Source organism: Protopterus annectens, chromosome 4.part0 (genome assembly GCF_019279795.1).
Source record: "Protopterus annectens isolate FY-2018-M chromosome 4.part0, PAN1.0, whole genome shotgun sequence".
Lineage (NCBI taxonomy): Eukaryota > Metazoa > Chordata > Ceratodontiformes > Protopteridae > Protopterus > Protopterus annectens.
The window spans coordinates 1,574,099,961-1,574,119,789 of NC_056733.1; positions in this window are offsets into that span (position 1 = coordinate 1,574,099,961).

Sequence of the window (19,829 nt, forward strand, 5' to 3'; positions counted from 1 at the left end):
TGCAACAGTTTCTTTATTCTGTTTTAAAGTTTGTTTATGGCATGATACCACCAGATTGGCTTCCTTTTTTGGAGGATAGCATCTTGGTTCTGTTAGGTATAGCATGATCCATACACTCGTGTAAGGGCTTATAAAGTGCATTTGTGTAGGATTCAGCAGTCGTACTTCTATTGTCCATCTGCATGGGTGTTGTAACGTTTGCCACTTCTATCTTAAGAAGCATGAAGTTGGCTTTGGAGAAATATTTTACGGTGCTTTCCCTAATGGCAGATGGGGGCGGGTTGTGGATGTCTAGGCTGATTAGCTTGTGGTCAGATCTGACCAATGGGAAATTGACCTCTGGTGTGGAACACCAGTCTTCCATGTTGGTAATGACCAGGTCTAGGATATTGCTGCCCCTGGTGGGGGTGTGGATAAGTTAATCCAAGGCATTGGAATTTATGAATTCCATAAATCATTGAGCAAAAAATTTGGTACATAAGTAGTTTTCCCAGTTAATGGTGGGGTAGTTGAAATCACCCATTATTAGGGTGTTGGGTTGTACCGTAATATTTTCCAGTGTATCAAGAAATGAGGAGTGGAAATCCTGGGGCATGATGGGGGATCTGTAGCAAGTTACAATTTGGATTGCGGTCTTGCCCAGAGTTAGTTGCACTTGGATAATCTCGGATGCATTATGCTGAGTATCTAGCCTGGAGGTGTGGATATCCTTAATGAATATGGACACACCTTCACCTTTAGTGTTCATGTCCAGGTTAGGTGGCCGAAAGGTGTGGTATGAATTATAGCCTTGTAATGCAGGGGTGCTCTCTGGAGCTTTGAACCAGGTCTCTGTCACTGCACAGTTGTTGATGTTCTCCATTTTAAGGAGTGCCTCGAGTGAATGCATTTTTAGGTTTAGACTTCTAGCATTGAGTAGCATTACCCTCATATTTTGCTTGCTTGTACCTGTTATGGTGGTGAATTTGTCATTTGAACCTTGTCTAAAAAAGGCACTATAGGGGTGGCAAGAGCCTTAGCCAGTATCCAGAATCCCAAGGGTGACAGGTGCAGGCCATCTCTGGCAAAGCATCGTGGTCTGTCGATCATGTCATCCCAGGCAGACAGATACTGGATCCCTTTAGAATGAATTAAAGCAACTGCAGCCCATAACATTCTTTCTATATGGACTCCTTTCCATGACTGAATTCCAATAGGTTTTGGAATTTGCAGTGAAAACCAGCACTGAGCCTACACTGTTGCTTAACAGCTTGTTGAATAGCTTCTCCATCTTGGATTGGGTTGAGAAGCTCTTGGATTATGTAGTCCAGGTGGGTATGACCCTAGCCCGGTTTACCTTCATAATGTCGATCACATATAATCGACTGTCCACATTATCGAACCATTTCCATGAAACCAGAACCGCAAAAACTTTTGAATGTTGAAAAAACTTAGAATTTTGACATTTCTGACTGTGCCGCACCTCCACATCAGTGCTAACATGGTTCAAAAAGGGCCGAGATTTTGCCGTTCGGAAATCTGGTGTTCAAAGTTTTGAAAAGGCGAAGTTCGGTATTTGCAGAAGTGGGGTTGACCATAACTTGATAGGCATTATGAAGGTAAACCCCTTAGCTCTGAGCAGCATCCTACCATCACCCAGAATGATACCACAGTACAAGCAGAAAATGATTGATTTCAACACTTGGCTAAGTTTCTTGTGTCATTCTAAGGGGATCCAGTATCTGTCTGTCTGGGATGACATGACTGACAGACCTTGATGCTTTGCCAGAGATCACCTGCATCTGTCACCCCTGGGCTTCCGGATACTGGCCAAGGTTCTTGTCACCCCTATAGTGGCTTTTTTAGGTGGTGTTCCAAAGACCAAATTACCACCGTAACAGCTACAAACAAATGCAATCTGAGAGTCATGCTGCTCAATGCTAAAAGTCTAAATCTCAAAATGTACTCACTCGAAACACTCCTTAAAATGGAGAACATCAAGATTTGGGCTGTAACAGAGACCTAGTTCAAGGCAGCAGAAAGCACCCCTGCACTACCAGGCTATAACTCATTCCACACCTTTTGACCACAGAAATTGGACCGAAACTCCAAAGGTGGTAGTGGTGTTTCCATATTCATAAAGGATGCACAGACCTCCAGACTGGTAGCCCAACATAATGTATCTGAGATACTTCAGGTGCAGCTAACACTGGGTAAGACAGTGATTCTGGTCATAGCCTGCTTTAGGTCCCCAACCATGTCCCAAGACTCACACTCCATGTTCAAAAGTACCCTGGAGAATATCAGGATCCAACTTAATGCTTTCATACTGGGCAACTTCAACTACCCTGCCATTAACTGGGAAAACTACTCATGTACCAATACACTTGCCCAATGCTTTCTGGAATTCATTAATTCCAATGCTCTGGACCAGCTCATTCTTAGCCCCACTAGAGGTAGCAACATCCTTGATCTGGTCATTACTAACATGGGTGACCATTGCTCTACACCAATAGTCAACTCCTCCCTGGTTAGATCTGACCACAAACTAAAAACCTTGGAAATCCACACCCCCCCACAAAGGTAACCACAATGAAAAACTTCTCCAAAGCTAACTTTAGGCTCCTAAAAACAGAGGCGACTAACTTCATGGCACCCATGCAAATGGAGAATAGTTGCATGACCACTGAATCATACAGCAATGCACTGTACGAACACGTACACAAATGCATGGATCTTGCCATATCCAATAGAACTAAGATACTCTCCTCAAAAAAAGGAAGCCCATCTGGTGGTCCCCTGCCATAAACAAACTCTACAACAGAAGGAGGAAACTGATGCAGAATAAGGCGAAATCCCAAGATGTGAAAAACTGCCTTAATAGACTCAACAAAAGGTTGAGATCTCTCACTAAATCCTCTAAAGCTAGCTATGAAAACAGAATTGCAGCAGATAGTAAAGACAACCGCAAGGCCTTCTATAGTTATGTAAAGAATCTCCATGGCAATACCCAGATTTTTTCTGAGCTACTGCACAATGGTACCTACTATACCAAGCCAACAGATATTGCCAATATACTGGCCGACAGATTCAGTGCTAACTTTACCCCCCCAAAGGACAAATCACAAGACCAGCAGATTGCCAACCACCCAGTATTACTGCTGCACAGGTTAAAACAGAGGCAAAGAATACAGCTTCTATGGGACCTGACAATATCCCTGGCTGTGTTCTACATGAACTGCAGAGGGAACTGGCACCTCACCTGTGTGTCCTGTTCAATCACAGCCACACCTCTGGCTTTGTCCCTACCAAATAGCGCACTACTACAGTCATCCCTCTCCACAAAGGAGGAACGACTACAGACCCTGGGAATTATCTTCCAATTAGCCTGCCAAGTCTGATATGCAAAGCTATGGAATGCATCATCAAGGACCTAATAAAGAAGGATATAGGGAATCTCCAAACTCTGGATCCTACACAGTTTGGTTTTGTGAAGGGTAGATCATGTTTGCTCAACTTGGTCGACTTCTGTGAGTCAGTCACCAGAGCTGTGGATGAAGACAAGGTGGTTCATACAGCTTATTTTCGATGGCCAAGACCTTTGATGCCATTCCCTACTCAGGAATCATAGAAAAACTCACTAAGCTAGGTATCAACCCCTATATCACTAGGTGGGTTGCAAACTGGCTCACAGATAGGCCCCACAGTGATAAAGTAGCTGACTCCAAGTCAGATTGCCGACCAGTCATGAGTGGAGTCCCACAGGGTTCGGTCATGGGTCCTCTCCTGTTTGGTATCTACTTCTCTGAAGTCCAGGGCAACACAAAGGGACTCTGGCTGACAAAGTTGGCAGATGATTGCAAGTTGGGAGCTATTATTAACTCCCCAAGTGACGTTGACATCCTACAGAAAGGCCTTAATGACATCAACAACTGGTGTCAGAACCATGGCCTTAAGCTTAATGCCAAAAAATGTGTCATCATCCTCCTTGGGAAAAACCTAGTTCCCTTGAATTACCACATTTATGGTAGTCCACTGAACACAGAAGGCATTATAAGAAATCCTGAAACACAGGTTGACAGCAACCTCTCATTTGACCACCACATTGCCACTGTGTTCAGAAAGTCCTTCTGTGTGTCACATCTCATTACTAAGGGTTTTGTATCCAGGAAGATAGAGGTCATTGTCTCCTTCTACTCTTCCCTCATTAGGCCAATCATCGAGTACAATGCCCCATTTGTCATGTACCTCACTAGACACCTGCAACAACTGAAGAACTGAACAAACGTACCTCACAAAGATGATCCTATGCCTTAAACACTTGTCCTATATGGACAGACTCAAAAAACTCCAACTATTCTCTGTCTCAAATCGTCTACTTAGAGGTGATCTCTGCTTGACTTACAAAGCCATGTCTGATCCAGCTCTGTTAGAAATGCTACATCTAAAGAAATCCCAATCCCTCTGCACCACATGCTCCAAAAACCTCAATCCCATTACCACAATCAACAGAACATGCTGGAGGGACAGGTTCATAACCCAGAGACTGCCCATGTTATGAAATGGACTTCCCATACATGTCAATCAGAGCACCTCACTGGCCTTTTTCAAGAGAAATCTTGATGAATAGATGGGAAATAGAAAATTCACCCCGGGGCTCACTCCAGTGGCTCTACTCGACTGAGGCACTAGGAACTAAGGTCAGGTGGCATGATGCCGGGGTAATCCTATGGGCTATGAACCTATGAACCTATGATTAGCATACAGTCCTCCCATTTTGTCAGGCTTTGTCCAAATGTCTTGCACTAAGAGGTTGAGAGGTATGGGAAGAAGATTCAATGAAACTAAAATTAATTTTGGAATAAAATATTAGACATAACTATGAGTGCTTTGTCATTTCTGTGTGATTATTTTTTTCAGAATGAAATAATACAGGATAATTAAAACTAAAAGCAGAAGGATATTGATTGAAATGCAAAGCTGAAAAGGAATGAAAATTGTAACAGTTAATTTATGTAATGTACAGCCATGAGATGGGAAGGTATATATTACTTAATTACAGTTAAGTAAGCAAAATGGCACACTTACAAAATCATGGTAAGTCAGTATTTAAGTTGTCTGCTTCACAGATTCAGGTTGCAGGGTTTAGCCTTGATTTCCAGTCATCTGTGTTAAGTGTGGATGTTCACCATTTTTCTCTGTAGTTTTTTCAAGGTGATACAAGCATTGCGGTGATAATACAGCAGATATGTTTTGACCATAAGGCTGTATAAGGTGATTTAAAAGAAAGAAGGAAGAAAGAATGGACTTGCAAGAGAACATACTAGTGTACCACAGTAAATGACAGCTCCATTTCTTCCTGTTGTATAAAGGGATGATGTTGTAATACTAGTGGTCACTATAAGTGTAACGTGAATTAAAATACAAATACTAATACGTATCCATTGCCTACAATGAATAATCTGTTAGTCAATTTGAGTTGGGGCTTCCATTTTCTAAAATATATCTAGCAGCTGCTTATCAGAAAGCATTATTTGACTTTGATTTTGAAAAACGGATGACTGATACAAGTAATTTTGAGTATGAAAGACTACCACTTGAGTTAAGCACTGCACCAATTACTTTTAAACGAATAACAGAACATTAAATTTGATTGTAACTGACCTGCTGATTGCCTGAAAGACTGAAATTTGGCATGTCAGTAACTTACATAAAGAATGGAGGTGATTAAAAGAATGCAGGCTATGAAATATCAAAATGTGAGGCCAGCAAGTTAAAGACTGAATACTTTGACATTATTTGGGAATGGAAAGTGCACTAGAGCTGACAGCCAGTTATGAGTTATACCTCCAAGTTCTTGTGAAAGAATTATGGACATTTTTAGGCTTGATTCATTTTTCAAATAAATTTTCCTCAATCAAAGTACAGTGTTAGTACCACTGTAGGGATGAGTAAGAAGAAATTTGCCTTGGCAAAGAAAATGACTTGAATGAAACGCTTTCAGAAAATGTTTAGAAAAATATTGACTTGCCCAGAGTTGGTATATTATTATCAAGAGCTACTAATGTTACTTGTGATGCCTCTGCCTATGGTATGGAGGCAGTGATGAAGCATGCAGTTCCTTTCAGGGATGAAAGGTAATTTAGTTATACAGAAAAACTCTTTTTGAGAAGAAGGTACTCTGGAATCATTAAAAAAGCAATTTAACAACGTTCCATTAGCATGTTTTCAGTAAAAATATTGCCTGCCTTATGAATTATTACAAATGTTGCTTGTTGAACATAATTTTACCTGCAATGACAACTGCAAGAACAGAGTGATGGTTTATAATATTGGTAGCCTTTAACTATGAAATATAATTCCTCTTTCTTAGAGTCATGTCAGTGTAAATGCAATCCCTAAAATTCACCTGAAATCACTTGAAATTTCAAATAAAGTTACAGAAGAAGTCATAGATCAAATGAATGCTCAAACAGAGCACTTCTGTTAAGATGGAAATTATAGCACATGAAACTAAAACTAAATAGGTACTATCAAAAATATTATTTTTTTTATAAACAAAATGCTCCTTAAACAAGATTAAAACATTTAGCATTAAAAAATGTGTTCTGTAAGGGTCTATATTATTTGAATGAAAGTTCAAAATGTCGATCGCTGTAAACAGAGAAAATGCTGATAATTGATGTCTGTTTTGTAACATCGTGGTACAGTGAAGATCAGGAAATGTGCCCTTTCCTCACTGTAGTGTGATCTCGAAGTTGGTATATATAATTAGTGGGGGTGTGGGGGCACAGCACCCACAATAAAGGATTAGTTTATCGGCGGTTTTGCTGTTTACAATGATCGACATTTTGAACTTTCGTTCAAATAATATAGACCCTTCTGTAAGGGATTCATGTAATTCTTCCATAGAAGCTGACAAAATGTCTTGTAGAAATGAAAAGGCTGGCTAGGAGTGTGTTGCCAACATCACCTGAAGAAATCAAATGTATGTGAGAGGAATATTTACTATGTTAGATGGAGTGAGGAATGCTAAAAAAAATTGTTTCACCTGTAGGAGTTTCCTAGTGGATGGTGGAGCAAACTATGCAGGATTGCTTCTGATATTAAATGCATGTTTGAAATAGAGTTGCTTCTTAGGCCAGGAATAATATCTTAAGAAACCACCATTTAAAAATATTTGTTTGAGTTAAATGAACATCATTACTGACAATGGAGCACTGTTTCAGTCAAAATAATTGTATCATTTTAATATAAATCGAATAATACCTTCCACTAATGCATCCTACAACTTAACTGCTAGAAATTCCAAATAGACTTTCACAAAAGTTATGAAGAAATTCTTGAATAGTTCAGTATAAATGTGTGATAATTTTACATATTACCACACAGAACAATATTGAATTGTTCTATGGGGATGCCCAGTTTAGGTGGAATATTTAAAACGGCCATCAAAAAGCTTATAAAGTTCTTAAATACTGTAGTAGACAATTAGGATAACATAACTGTTCTATGGGGAATGATCACCAGCTAAGTTGCTCTTGAGCAGACAACTCAGAACTAGACTTCACCCAATGAAAGCAAATTTGTGTGTGCAAATTAATAGTGTTTAGAAAATGACCAGCATGACAGAATTCATTGGTCCTCTGTGATACCACATGAGGGAATCCACAGATCTTTCATCTTGTTGTTACATACGAGACAAGTCCATTTTAATATCACAATCAAGAAACTGATCAAAGAAATTTGGTCAGAAGACACAGTGACTGAGAGAAAGACCTAAGTCAAGAAATAGTTAAACTTCTGAAAAAGAGAGTTCATTTAACAATATATTTGGCAGTATCTTGATAACTATATTTAGTACTATTTGTAATGTTTTAGACAACATGGAATAATAACACAAAAGAAAACAGTAAATAATGAATACTACAAGATATGTCATTTTTATCACCTTTTGTTGAAAAAATGTGCCTTGAGATCTTGATTTGTTCACTTACACAAAGATGTCATATAAACAAATAGGTTCATAGGTTCATAAGTAGGTACTAGGCTATTGGCCCTAGGGCCTATATAAGCCTAGCCAAAAATGTACCCTGGCTTTCGCCACCCAAGAAAATTATTTTCCTGTGCCCCTGTCAAGCAGCGCCACAGAAGTTAACCCTGGGGTGAATTTCCTATCTCCCATCTAATCATCAAGATTTTTTTGAAGAGTGCTAATGAGGAGCTCTGTTTGACATAGATAAGTAATCTGTTCCAGAGTATGGGAAGTCTCTGGGACAGGAATCTATCCCTCCAGCATGTCCTGTTTATTGTGGAGACAAGGTTTAGGTCCCTAGAGTGTGTAGCTTGGAGGGATTGGGATTTCTTTAAGTGGAGCATGTCCAACAGCTCTGGGTTTGACATAGCTTTGTATGTTAGGCAGAGATCGCCTCTGAGTAGGCGATATGCGACGGAGTAAAGCTGGAGTTTTTTGAGACGGTCTGCATAGGGCATCTGTTTGAGGCCAGTAATCCTCTTTGTGCTGTATTTCTGTGGCCTTTCCAGTTGTTGTAGATGTCTTATGAGGTACATACCAAAAGGGGCGTTGTACTCTATAATGGGTCTAATGAGTGATGAGTAGAGGGGAACAATGACCTCTTTTTTTCTGGATGAGAAACCTTTTGTGATGAGGTGAGTCATGTAGAAGGATTTCCTGACCACTGTGGCAATGTGATTATCAAAGGAGAGACTACTGTCCACCTGTGTCCCAAGATCTCTTATCACATTTTTGGTGTTAAGTAGACTACCAGCTATGTGGTAGTTCATGGGTACAGAGTTTTTACCAAAGGGGATGACAATACACTTTTTGTCATTGAGCTTCAGGCCATGGTTTTGACACCAGGCATCTGTCTCAGTGAGGCCCTTTTATAGTATGTCGACATCATTAGGAGTTTTGATTATGGCTCCTAATTTGCAGTCATCTGCAAACTTTGTTAGCCAAAGACCTTCTGTGTTAGCCTGTACTTCAGAGAAGTAGATACCAAACAGGAGAGGACCCAAGACTGAACCCTGTGGTACTTCACTTGTCACTGGCCTGAAGTCGAATTTGGAGTCTGCTACTTTCACAGTGTTAGTTCTGTTCATGAGCCAGTTGGCAACCCATCTGGTGACATAGGGATTTATACCTAGTTTAGTAAGCTTATCTATAATTCCAGAGTGGGGGATGGTGTTGAAAGCCTTGGCGAGATCTAGATAAGCTGTGTGAACTTTACCCTCATCTATGGCTTTGGTGACTGCTTCAAAGAAGTCAATCAGGTTTAGGAGATATGATCTGCCTTTTACAAATCTGAACTGGGTAGGGTCCAGTGTCTGGAGATTACCAATGTCTTTGTTTATGAGTTCCATGATGATACGTTCCATGGCCTTGCAGACCAGGCTCATCAGGCTAATGGAGCGGTAGTTCCCGGGGTCTGTCATGGCTCCCCCTTTATGGAGTGGGATAACCATCTCAGTGTGCCATTCAGTGGGCACAAAGCCTGAGGTGAGGCTATGATTGAACATGGTACTTAGGTAGGGTGCCAGTTCATTCTGTAGTTCATGTAGAATGCAGCCTGGGATATTGTCAGGTCCCATGGATGCTGTGTTCTTGGCTATGGAGAGTGTGTTTTTTACCTGTGCAGCAGTGATTACAGAAACTTTGCATTCATCCAGTATAGAGATGGCCCCTCTAGGAGGTGAGAGGGGGGTAAAGTTAGTACTGAACCTATCTTCCAGAATGTTGGCAATATCATTTGGTTCTGTATATTTAGTGCCATTGTGCTGTAACTCAGAGCAGATCTGAGTGTTGTCATTAAGATTCTTGACATAGCTATAGAATGCTTTGTGGTTGTCTTTAGAGTCAGTGGCAATTTTATTTTTGTAACTAGCTTTGGAGGATTTTCTGAGGGATCTCAGCTTCTTACTGAGGTTGACCAGAGAGTTCCTCCAGTCATGGGATTTTACTCCTTTTTGCAACAGTTTCTTTCTTCTGTTGTAGAGTTTGTTTATGGCAGAGGACCACCAGATTGGCTTCCTTTTTTTGGAGGATAGCATCTTGGTTCTATTAGAGATAGCATGATCCATGCACTCGTGTAAATGCTTATGAAGTGCACTTGTGTAGGATTCAGCAGTCATACCTCTATAGTCCGTCTGCATGGGTGTCATGAAGTTTGCCACTTCTTTCTTAAGAAGTGTGAAGTTGGCTTTGGAGAAGATTTTTAAGGTGGTTTCCCTAACTGGGGGTAGGATGTGGATGTCTAGGGTGATTAGCTTGTGGTCAGATCTGACCAACGAAGAATTGACCTCTGGTGTGGAACACCGGTTGCCCATGTTGGAAATGACTAGGTGTAGGATATTGCTGGCCCTGGTGGGGGTGTGAATAAGTTGATCCAAGGCATTGGAATTTATGAATTCCAGAAAACGTTGAGCAAAAGAGTTGGTACATAAGTAGTTTTCCCAGTTAATGGTGGGGTAGTTGAAATTGGCCATTATTAGGGTGTTAGGTTGTACCCTAATACTTTCCAGTGTATCAAGTAATGAGGAATGGGAATGCTGGGGCATGGTGGGGGGTCTGTAGCAAGCTACAATTTGGATTGCGGTCTTGCCCAGAGTTAGTTGCACTTGGATAATCTCGGATGCATTATGCTGTGCAACTAGCCTGGAGGTGTGGATATCCTTAATGAATATGGACACGCCTCCACCATTAGTGCTTCGTTCTGGGTTAAGTAACCAAAAGGTGTGGTATGAATTATAACCTGGTAATGCAGGGGTGCTCTCTGGAGCTTTGAACCAGGTCTCTGTCACTGCACAGATGTTGATGTTCTCCATTTAAAGAGTGCCTCATGTGAGTGCATTTTGAGGTTTAGACTTCAAGCATTGAGCAGCATTACCCTCAGATTTTGCATGCTTGTACCTGTTATGGTGGTGAATTTGTCATTTGAACCTTGCCTAAAAAAGTCACTATAGGGATGGCAAGAGCCTTAGCCAGTATCTGGAATCCCAAGGGTGACAGGTGCAGGCCATCTCTGGCAAAACATCTTGGTCTGTCGACTATGTCATTCCAGGCAGACAAATACTGGCTCCCCTTAGAATGACACCAGAAGCTTAGCCAATTGTTGAAGTCAATCATTTTGTCCTTGTACTGTGGCATCATTCTGGGTGATGGCAGGATGCTACTCAGGGCCAGGGTCATACCTGCCTGGGCTACAAGATCGGAGAGCTCCTCCATGTCCCTTTCATGTAGTCCAGGGAGATATGCCTCAGGTCATTCACACCAATATGGACAATAACAGTGTCATATTTGTACTTGTTGTGGAGTGACCTGAGTGTGAGTGTTATGTGGTGGATCCTGGCACCTGACAGGCAGCTGACAGTAACTTTCTCCTTGTTTAGCCTGGTGAGTGGAACATCAGTGTGCCTGACTATAGAGTCACCTATGACTAGAGTGTTGGGTACGTTGTTATACTTATGGGCTGTGGTTGAGTAGCACACTGAGTTTGTGGGCTATGTGTCATTTGGGTTGTGTTGGGGGGTGGAGTTTGCTTCCGTTTCTGCTTTGGAGGTCCCTGATGCTTGGGCAGGTTTTTATTGAGAGCCTCTGTGAATGTAGATCTGTGTTTTTTGTTTCTATGTATGTGTTTTGGTAGTGTAGGTTTTGACGTACTATGTGATGAGTGTGGTGTGGTGCAAGTGTTTACCTTCTTCTCTTGACTGTCTAGTCCAGTCTTGGGTGAATAGAGCTTTGCTTCCAGTTTGGCTATATAAGTGCATCTCTCACAGGTTGTAGTGTTGGGTGGTAGGAGGAGGTGGTTGTCTATGTACATGAGGCAATTGCTGCATTGCCAGAAGATGCCCAGATTCATCAGGTAGACAGGAGAAATCAACGGGAGCTGCCCCTTAGACATGCCTGGATAGGTGCTTATTTATTAAGTACTAAAAACTGCTTTCCTCTACACAAGTGAGGAAAGTTGTGTGCTGTAGTAATTTGCAGCTTATTTAGTGCTTACAATGAGTTCTGAACAAGTGCTGAGTTCAAAGAAACAGATCTGAGTGCTGAAACTAAGAAAACTGGCTAGTTCTAAAAAAACAAAATTAAGCTAGAAGGCTTCCCTCCAACAGAGAAAGGCTTGCGGGCTCAGAAGCCTACAAACAGTCTAGACCATTTACAGGAAAGGCAAGGAACAAGCTTACATTTTTTTTCTTTCCCAGATGCTCTCTTTGTACACCGTAGGAGTGCCTGAAATCAGAATATGATCTCACTGCACTCAGTTGAGTGAGCAAATGGGATGGGCCCAGAAGGAGTATCCAAACACAAATTTACAAGAAGGGCAGGTAGTTTCAAAGCCACCAAGATTAACACCAAAACAAAAACAAGGTGGGTGGGTGGGAAACTAACTGACAAAACAAAGTCAAAACTTCCAATTCAGTTAATATTCAATGCAACACAAATAAATCAATTAAAATGCTGTATTATTTGAAAAAAGTGCAGATAAAAGGTACTTAAATTCTCTTATACTTCCAGTTGAATACAGCTAGACCTTAGCCGGCCAAAGCTGAGGTTTTATGCAGAAAATATTCCTAAATGTACCACTTAAATAGGCAGCGACAGGATATCAATGAATGAGACTACCCCCGCCTGCAATTACTAACAGCCAATAAAAATCTAGCAAGCACTAACTGAAAAAACAGAGTCAAAACTTCCAGTTCAGTTAATATTCAATGCAACACAAATAAATCAATTAAAATGCTGTATTATTTGAAAAAAGTGCAGATAAAAGGTACTTAAATACTCTTATACGTCCAGTTGAATACAACTAGATCTTAGCCGGCCAAAGCTGAGGTTTTAAGCAGAAAATATTCCTAAATATACCACTTAAATATGCAGTAACAGGATATCAATGAATGAGACTACCCCCACCTGCAATTACTAACAGGCAATCAAAATCCAGCAAGCACTAACTGACAAAACAGAGTCAAAATTTCCAGCTCAGTTAATATTCAATGCAACACAAATAAATCAATTAAAATGCTGTATTATTTGAAAAAAAGTGCAGATAAAAGGTACTTAAATTCTCTTATACATCCAGCTGAATACAGCTAGATCTTAGCCGGCCAAAGCTGAGATTTTAAGCAGTCTATGCACTAGTACTGAAATTATTAGAAAGAAATGATTAGCTGTTAACATATTTTTAGTACTAAAGTTTCCCTTGACACTACATAATCTGCTTCTGCCCAGTGGTCAACAACTACTGAAAAGCCTACCATAATACATTTTAAAATTCTAAGATATATGGAGCAAATGAAAATCATTATCCTTACCATGAACAGACAATTAAATTCCAACAAACCATTTTGGCCAAGGTAGAATTCTGGTCCATCTGGAATACCCCACCTATCTCCTCTTTAAGACACTCTGAGATGAAACTGGGAGCCATGAGATGATGCATATGAGTTACGAATGGCATTTTTGTTAATAAAGGAGTAATAAAAGCTCAGCATTATACAAGGATAGAAGTGGAAAGTCCAGCCACTGATTTTGTGAACGAAACCTACTACTCTTCCCTGAATGTTTTAATTGTAGGTCAATATGAATATGTATTAAAGTGTTAAAGAAAAGCTAATACGAAGTTGATAGCACTTAATTAAACAGCACAAAATACTGAGAAGTTTTTTTTTTTGTGGTGGATAGAAGCCCTTTCATACATCCCTCATGCCCAGGAAAGATGTCATCTCTTGAACTCTCCTTCCATAATGTAATCAACCTTCAGGTTGCTATATTATGGAAAGGAAGTGGGTTCTTGCTGCCTGTAATACATAAAAATGTGCATATGCTGAATCACATTCAATAAATGGAGCATTATATTATTTGTACATGATGCACCTGAATTCTGTCATAGGGCATACCGTACCAACATGTTTTTTTTTTGTATTACTCTTTTTTTCTGCAGTGTCCACTGTGTCACACAGTATTACTTTGTACAGTTATTCCCTATATTCAGGTGGCCATACACATCCGCTTCACTTAGGAGTAATTTAAATTATTGCTTTCTCTGGGAATTCCTGGAAGACAGTCTCAGTACATTTTAAGTGGCTTTTTTTATTTGCAGTCTTTTGAAAGTCTATGATGTTGGTTACAAACTGCAGTTAAATAACTTTTGTTGAGGTTAAAAATTATATAGCAGCAAGATCACCTTCCCACTGAATGTTCATCAGGCATTTTGATGCTCATATATAAGAAGCATCTTTGACTGACTAATAACTCACACTAAAATGATTGACTTGTCAGCATTTCCTGTGTAGAGCAATAATCTTTTGTGATGATGCTATGAAGGATGGCTGCAGTGCCACAAAATGTGATAGATGAGGGGCAACCAATATTGGCATACTGTGATGAAATAGAAATAAAGTGAACATATAATCCACAAAGTACAACTTGGCTCCAAGAGCATAAAAGAAATGTACTTTGCTTCCCAGGTTTGGACTTCCATGCTCCACACCCAAACTGATCTGCTTATTAGCCATCTCAGAGCTGAGTCTTTAGTCCACCAGGCTCTCTATAAACCAATGTCTTCCAGTGTCCAATTTATATACACTAACTGCCTTTCACACAAAGTATTGTTTTTTTTTCAAACGCACACTCTTATCCCAGGAAAGGCTGTCAAAAACCTTAAATTCCACACACCCTTCTTCTTGGTCCAGAAGCACTGCTCTGAATCTAGAAGAATCTGTTGACTTCCAGTTACGTGCTGATGTCAAATCAAACCAAATATGAAATATAGCAATTAATATTTCTTTGTCTTGTAGATGACCTAAGCAATTTCAAAGAAAGGCACTTGCCATATAGCATGCCAGCCAACAGTATGAATAAGATCTTATCTCATCTTAGATAAACAACAAGGCATAGATATTCTTATAATAAATAAATAACAGCCACAAGAGCATAAAGGTTAATACATGAACTTTACTTAAATAATACAAAAATAGTCTAAATACAAAATACAATATAATAATCATAAGTTGGCATACTCAAGCAAAGTTTAAAGAAAAAGCAATAAACATAGATAGGATGCCTGGAGATCGAAGTTCCCTAGCTAACTAACTATAGGAAAACTGATGTTAAGTAAATAGCTACTACTTACAGTTGGTTCCACACAGTCAAGCTAAGCATTAACATCAAGTGCTATGTTTCTTGTCAGTATAAACAGTCCTTTCCCCATTCCCTAACATCCACAACATCGTCATCCTGTTGTTCTTTCATGATTACCATAGCCTATATATTTCTATATTTATTCTCCCTAAATCCCAAATGCCCCTTCAGAGACTTAATATTAAGTCATTAAAGCCATTACATCCCACCATTGTTTGAATACATTTCACAAATATTCCCAATTTCCTACCATAAGAACAACATGCTGCAGACAAACATAAGAGTAAACCATTCACCCTTGCACCCTGAGGCACTGCATATTTCTAGACAATATGTTGTTTTCATATGAAAAACCCTGAAATGACAGGCTTAAGGAAAAAAAAATTAAATCTGCTTAAAATATAACTATAATACATGTGATAGGACATTGTTTTATTTAAATTCAATGACATCTCAATGCACAAATCAAATTATATTTTAGAAAGTATATATTTAACTACGCATTTGTTTCTAGAAATTCACAGTAGGTTCTATATCCCTTAATACAATAGAAAGCAATGGGCAAGACAAAAAATACCTTGCTCTTTGGAAACTTTGTGGGTTCATTCTCAAAATTAATAGGCACAGTGATATAAGTATTTACAGGCAAATGTGACACTGTAGAAAGGAGGTAGAAAAGTATAAAATGTCACACATGAAGGTAAAAAGTTAAAACATATTTTATCAATATGTGTCAATGTAGGACAATTCCACAGGAAACAGAGTACTCTAAGATGACACAAAGTAACTGTTCGCATGCAGCTGCCATTTAACAGAAACATCCTAGGATCATAATAACACCACTTGCTTAATACAAAATTATGTCTGCAAGATTTGTCTCCTTGATTGATTCTACCTTTTGTCATTTCATATTGTATGCTTATCCAGAAGTCACTTAAGCAGGTGTTGCTCAAAAGTCACCTTTGACAAGTAGTAGGTGCAAATTGGAAGATAATAGCAGTAAAAGGTTTGTCTCAATGTCATAAGGATTCTGGAATAAGTTAATTGAATATATTTTAAAGCTTTTAGTTCTAGTAGCAGTGTTCTACATCATTTCTGAAGAGAATCCTAATACCAATTCTTTACTTGGACAACAAATGTAAAACACATGTCCCATCTACTGTAACAAACTACACTTGAATCAGTTGATACCTTTCCAAAACATGGATTGCAGTGTATCACAATATAACCTTTTCGTCCTAATACTTCAACACCAGCATCGACGTATCTAGAACATTTAGTACTTCCTTGTATATAAAGCTGTTATGTTTAGTGATAATTCCTCAGTATAATTCAAAGTCATTTACAGTTTTGTTTGTCTAGAAATATGTCTAATATTGTTTGATTATTAGTTCAACTCTTGGCATAAAATGAGTATAGTATGAGAACCAAAATCCATAATTTAAAATATTTGCCTCAAGTATTTCCCATTATTATCTTTATCAAACTTGAATTAAAATATACCATCAATTCTCTTCTGTTTTTAAAGAGTCATTAATCTAGTAAATCATTTATTAAGAGAAATTAAATAAATGCAGTCAACCATCACCTTCAAGGTAAAGCTAGATAATTGGATGGGCAGCCTCAGATCTTCTAATAGTCTATCTTGTCTTGCCTACCTTGACGGTAGAGGCAAACTTTGAATATGTTTTTTTTTGGGTACACTTGAAATAGGCTGCAGACCATTTGCCTAATACTTATCTATGAATCAATGAACATGCTCAAACATAAATGTAAGAATGCAAACAAGGAACATTTATGCATACAGCACACACTTAAGAAGTCACATTTGCATTCACAATTTCCCTCCGGCAACAGATTTTTAACTTTTGGTCATCCTTCTTCAAAAACTGAACATCAGTTGTTCTTGATAGCCTTTCCTTAGTTACCTGGTCTTTCAAATCTAATAACCCCTGTTGGACTTAAACTAACCCTTATTCTGAGCTGCTTAAGAACTTGAGACATCTCAGATCAGTGTCCTATTACTTCTAAGGAGTTTTTTTAGTTATGCCATGTTTGCTCCCTCTACAAAAAACTTGGATGGAACTGCAGTAGGCATGCTGATCCCACATTCATAGTGTCTCAGCCAATACCCTGCCACCCGGAAGATAATGCTCCCCGCACTTCCCTGATCTCTGACAGAGATCAGCTGTGAGGTGTTCCTATGTGCATGCCTATCCTCTCTTGCCATTGTCTCAGACACCTGAGACACTAATCAAACCTAGGTCACCTCATCCTTATGTTGGGCCTTATCCACCTATGCCATGGCAATGGCTTCAGCAACATTTAAGTGACATAATTGCTGTGTGAATGAGAGGGAGGATAGAGGAATGGTGAGGATGCAGGGAGTAGAGGTGGCAAAGGTGGATGAGTTTAAGTACTTGGGATCAACAGTTCAGAGTAACGGTGAGTGTGGAAGAGAGGTGAAGAAGAGAGTACAGGCAGGATGGAGTGGGTGGAGAAGAGTGTCAGGAGTGATTTGTGACAGACGAGTACCAGTAAGAGTGAAAGTGAAGGTCTACAAAAGGGTAGTGAGACCAGCTATGTTATATGGGTTGGAGACAGTGGCATTGACAAAAAGGCAGGAGTCAGAGCTTGACGTGGCAATGATGAAGATGTTGGGAGGGTGGCCTAATGGTTAAGGTGTTTGCCTTTCAAACACAAGGTGCAGGGTTTGAGTCTCACAAGGGATAACTGGCTAGGCTTAAAATGGCTCACAAGGGCAGTTAGCTTAGTACTAATCTATGAACCTAATCTATGAACCTATGAATCTAGGATTTGCACTGGGTGTGACGAGGATGGACAGGATTAGGAATAAGTATATTAGAGGGTCAGCCCAGGTTGTAAGGTTTGGGGACAAAGCCAGAGAGGCAAGATTACATTGGTTTGGACATGTGCTGAGGAGGGATGCAGAGTATATTTGGAAAAAGATGCTAAGGATGAAGCTGCCAGGTAACAGGAAAAGAGGAAGGCCTAAGATAAGGTTTATGGATGTGGTGATAGAGGACATGCAGGTGGTTGGTGTGACAGAGCAAGATGCAGAGGACAGGAAGAAATGGAAACAGTTGATCTGCTGTGGCGACCCCTAATGGGAGCAGCCGAAAGAAGAAGAAGAAGAAGAAGAATTGCTTATCAGAGTTTACTATAATTCTACATATTTACAAAGCTTTGTCTGTCAGGGATGCCTTGTACATGTAAGAAATTAAAACTTGTCTGTTAAAACGTTTTCTTTCTGAGCATTATAGACTGGATATTTTCATTTAAAAATCTATTTGAAATTTTTTTGTGTAAAAAAATAAAGGGCATATCAAGGTCAAAGTGCAGAAGGATGAAGACATTGGACACCTGGAAACATCTGAGAAGAATATACGTTTTAACACTACAACTTGATTAGTCCATCAGACTGGGAATATTAAAACCAATGCATCTGGATATAGGAAGAAGGTGAATGTATTTTAAATAAATTAGCATTTGAGAGTGTTTCATCACATTAAGCACCACCTGAAATAATTAATAAACAATATGTATTTCTTATGATCCTTTGCAGCCTACTCCTAGGAAAAACATTAATCCATCTGGAATGATTTAATATAAATAAAGAAAGACTACACGCATCATAACATATAAGATGTGCATTGTTTTAAATTAAGATATAGTTTGATAAAACGGGCTTTTTTCCAAATAAAACTCATGTTGTGCCTTAAAAAGCAGTTTTGGTTAATAAGGCAATCTGTGCAAATATGGTATATTTTTTAATAGAGAGTCAAAGAACAAATCAATTTATATGACTGCATAGCATTCTACAGTATCAGTCACACTATGAAAATGTATAGAGACAGAGAACAAAATCAAAAGAGTATTCATTTCTAAAGTAGGTTGCTTAATATGAGTGAGTGTGCATGCCTGATAACTTAACAATGGCCAGTGATGTGCAAACAGCTAATTTATGAATTACTGAACATTCCAGAGTGAAGTCACATTGTTACTACAAATGAATTATCCAACAGAATTAGTAATGAATTTTAAATACCAAGTTACAACTTTGAGATATATTTGATATTAATTTATATATCTTTGTTGGCACACCAGCAAACATGTTACTTAATGGTTGCAGCAGTATATGATGATGTAAACATTCCAAAATACTGTGAACTTATCGTAAAACATATATTTCATCATCTCCTTTATATGTATCTGCTCACATGGCCAAACATAAAATTAGCAATTTAATTATGACAAGATTATTTAAATGTGACATGTTACACTGTTATCCAAATTAATTTCTCAAGTAAATTAATATATTTTGACAATGTAATTTTATTATGGGCTACTGCACAGGAGTGAAAGTAATTTTCCATCTCCCTGGCTGCAGGTCACCAGTGATATTTTCTGGTAAAGATAAGACTGATTCAGTGTATCATTACAAATATTAGGTGCAACATTAATTTAAGCAATGAACTTCATTACTTGAAGGTCTTAAGTATTATTACAATGGAATTCATGAAATAAATATTATTCATTCATTGGCATTTCTGTGAGACTAATAGCAGGCATGCTGTTATTAAATTCTTGTTATATACTCCTCCATACAGACTTTTTCCTTCCTACAGTTCTGGTTGTGACCTTTGAATAAGACTACCATCAGGGA